Source organism: Epinephelus moara, chromosome 7, assembly GCF_006386435.1.
Source record: "Epinephelus moara isolate mb chromosome 7, YSFRI_EMoa_1.0, whole genome shotgun sequence".
NCBI classification, from domain to species: Eukaryota; Metazoa; Chordata; class Actinopteri; order Perciformes; family Serranidae; genus Epinephelus; species Epinephelus moara.
In genome coordinates this window covers 1,791,450-1,795,666 of record NC_065512.1, presented here as the reverse complement: position 1 = coordinate 1,795,666, position 4,217 = coordinate 1,791,450, and positions in this window count along the sequence as shown.

The window sequence follows — 4,217 nt, the reverse complement described above, 5'->3', positions numbered from 1 at the left end:
CAGCCGACCCACAGCAGAGGGCACACCCTGGACCTGGTCATAACCTATGGCCTGTCCGTGGGTGTGTCCTCTGTTGTGGATCTGGCTGTGTCCGACCACTTTTGTGTGTTTTTTAACATCACCAGTTTTAACCAACAGGAGGCCCCGGTGAGAACAGTGAGGAAACGCTACCTAACTTCTGAAGTGGCTGCAAATTTTATCCAGATTTTACAGAGCACTCCTGCAGAGATTTTACCAGCACCCTGTGATTTTATTGTGGACAATTTTAACAACAAACTCAAGTCAACGCTGGACTCAGTGGCTCCACTTTTAATCAAAACAATTAGAACAAAACCTACACCCCCATGGAGAAATCAGGAAATCAAACAACTGAAAAGATACTGCAGGAGTGCTGAGAGAAGATGGAGAAAATCAAACCTAACAGTCCACTACGAAATATTACGTCAACATCTCAAAACCTACAATAACGCAGTCAAACAGGCAAGAATTTCCCACTTCAAAAAACTAATCTCTGACAATAAAAACAATCCCAAATTCCTCTTCTCCACAATTGATATTTTAACAAACAGTAATTTTAACAGATCACCTAAGACAACAACCAATGCCCTTTGTGAGGACTTTGCAGACCACTTCAGAAGTAAAATCAATGACATCAGATCCAGTCTCTTATCGCAACAGATTTTAACTGTCGACACACCTGGATCATTGCTTTTACCTGAGGAAACACTGGAGAGTTTTGCCCTGGTTGATGCGAGGACACTTGGTCGAGTTTTCTCCCAAGTAAAGCCCACAACCTGCCTTTTAGACCCAATTCCCACACCATTTTTTAAAACATTTTATGGATTCTTTGAGGAACAGCTACTGTACATGGTGAATTGCTCTCTTCAGACAGGTGTCTTCCCGGCCTCCTTGAAAACGGCGGTGGTGAGGCCCCTTCTGAAGAAGAGCAATTTAGACCCCAACATTCTTAATAATTATCGACCTGTATCCAACTTACCATTTTTAAGCAAAATTTTAGAAAAACTGGTTTTTAACCAAGTAAATGATTTTTTAAATACAAATAACACTTTAGAGAAGTATCAGTCTGGTTTTAGGATGAACCACAGTACCGAGACAGCCCTTTTAAAGATTTTAAACGACATCAGGTGCAATTTAGATAACCATAAACTCACAGTCTTGGTACTACTGGATCTAACCGCCGCCTTCGATACAGTAGACCATCACATTTTATTAAATAGACTGAGGCACCTGGTCGGCCTCTCTGGTACTGTTTTTAACTGGTTCGTCTCTTACCTTACTGATCGACACTTCTTTGTAAGTATGGATACATGTTCCTCAGGAACCCATGAGATAAAGTTTGGGGTCCCCCAGGGGTCAATTTTAGGTCCAACTCTTTTTAATCTCTACATGCTTCCTCTGGGGGACGTCATCAGGAGGCACGGCATCAGCTTTCATAGTTATGCTGATGATACGCAACTGTACATCGCCGTGTCTCCTGATGACACAGGGCCAATTGATGCCCTTTTTAACTGCATTTTAGATATAAAGTCATGGATGGCAGCGAATTTCCTGCAGCTCAACCAGGACAAAACAGAGGTTTTAGTCATTGGTCCTGAAGGCCAGAGAGAGAAACTTTTACCAAAACTACAGGATTTTAAACCAACACAATCTGTAAAAAATCTGGGTGTGATTTTTGACTCTGAGCTCTGTTTTATTCCACATATTAAAAACATAACAAAGGCAGGTTTCTACCACCTTAAGAATATAGCCAGAGTCCGCCCGTTTCTCTCTCAGGCCAGCACGGAGGTGCTGATGCATGCTTTTATCTCCTGTAGGTTAGATTATTGTAATGCCCTGCTCTCTGGTCTTCCCAAAAAGAGTATCTCAAATCTACAATTATTACAGAATTCAGCTGCACGAGTGCTGACGAGGACCAGAGGGCGGGAGCACATTACACCAGTTTTAAAATTGCTGCATTGGCTCCCCGTGCGCTTCAGGATCGATTTTAAGGTTCTTTTATTAGTTTTTAAATGTCTTAACGGTCTTGGGCCTTCTTATTTATCTGACCTGCTTTTACCATATCAACCCTCGCGGACCCTGAGGTCCTCCGGCACCGGCCTTTTAACCATACCACAAGTTAGGACTAAAACACACGGGGAGGCGGCATTTAATTATTATGGCCCCCGATTGTGGAACAGCCTGCCGGAGAACCTCAGAGCTGCAGAGACTGTTGATGTTTTTAAAAAGAGGCTCAAGACTCATCTTTTTAATCAGGCTTTTAACTGATCTCTTTATTTATCTATTTTAAATTCCTCTTATAACCGATTTATCCATCTATTATCTATTTTTTATTTATTTTTTATATTCTTACCCTTCCTCTTTTTACGTTCTTATCTCATTTAACCTTTATCTTTTGTTATTTTAGTTACCCTATAGGTTTTAGTTTTGACGCATTTTATGTCTCTGTTTTAGATCATTGTTACCTAGCTACTAACTCAATTTTATGAGCTAAATAGCTTTTTGTTGGGTGGGAGGGTTGGGTTTTCTCTTTTCTTTTTGTTTTCTGTTTGGATCTTTGTTGTTTTTAACTTCTGTGAGGCACTTTGTGTTACTGTTGTATGAAAAGTGCCATATAAATAAAGTTGATTTGATTTGATTTAATTTGATTTGATTTGCTTGTCTCAGACTCCATTCAGCTGACCTGGACTGAGGATACTGTCAAGCAGTCGAAAGAACACTTTGAGAAACTGCTGAACCCAGTCATCACATCCTCTATGAAGGAGGCAGATTCTGAAGACTCAGGAGAATCCTTGCCCCTATCCCTGGCATAGGTCGCTGACGTAATAATTAAAGCTCCTTGGTGGCAAGGCACCAGGTGTAAATTAGATTTACCTTGAGATGCTGAAGGCTCTAGACATTAATGGGTTGTCTTTACTGACACACCTTTTCAGTGTTGCATGGAATGTGTCTTTGACTTCTTATCTGCTGTTACTTTTACTATCTTTGTCTGTAATGTGACCTTGAGTGTCATGAAAGGCGCCTATACATAAAATGTATCATTATTATTATTATTATTATTATTATTATTATTATTATTATAATGCCTGTGGAATTGTAAACCAGGTTGGTGGTTTCCATTAAAAAAAAGGGAACTGGAAAGTGTGCTCCAGATATCATACCAGGGTGCTGGAAATGAGGCTCTGACCAGCTGTTGAACCTCTGATTCAGGAGGAACAATGCGATTTCTGTCCTGGTCATATAACAGTGGACCACCTCTTTACCATTGCAGGGCAGCAAGAGGGGTCATGAAAGTTTGCCCATCCAGTCTACAAGAGTTTTGTGGACTCAGACTTCTGTTTGTGATATTCATGGATAGGATCTAAAGGCACAGCCAAGAGGAGGAAGGGGTCTGGTTGAGGACCTCAGAATTACATCTTTGCTCTTTGCATATGATGTGGTTCTTGTTGATTAATCAGACTGTGACCTCCAGCATGCACTGGAGTGGTTTGCATCCAAGTATGAAGCGGTCAGGATGAGAGTGAGCACCTCCAAGTCTGAGGCCATGGTTCTCTGCCAGAAAATGGTGGAGTGCCCCCTCTGGTTTGGGAGAGAGTTCTATCTTACACAGGCTCCACCCTCTACTTGACTCTTTGGGTAAAACTGCCCTAATCATGAGCAGGTATTCACACACTGACAAAAAGCATAAATGTAGCCAGCCAATCAGGACATGCCTACCCTAACATGTATGGACTGCACATATAGGGAGGGGGATTCTCCCTGTAAGTCATCCTTTTCCTCTTTAGTGATGGTGAGTAAAACACTGAGCAGCTTTCTTCATAGATGGAGTGGTCACCTCAATAACCTCAACGGTGCTTCAGCACAGACCAAGCAGTGAGCGGTGTTCAGCAATCACCCTGCGAGGCCTGCCAGGCAAGCCCGGTCTCACTCCGAAGTCGTTGAAATCCGGTGCTTGGGCAGTGACTTGCAGCGTCACAAACCAATGAAAAAAGGTGTCCTTTAATGTTGGCATGTTATGCAGCCGGTTGCTGTTATAGTTTAATGGCCCCCAGCGGCATCGGGGGAAACGTGGCGGGAATAGGACTTAAGAAAAGGCAGCGAAAATCCAACTGTGGCGGGAAGGAGGGAGAGGTGGTGGATGGGTCCAACAACCACCGACTTTCACCAACTTTTGCGTTCTGTTTCAAGATTATAAAGCC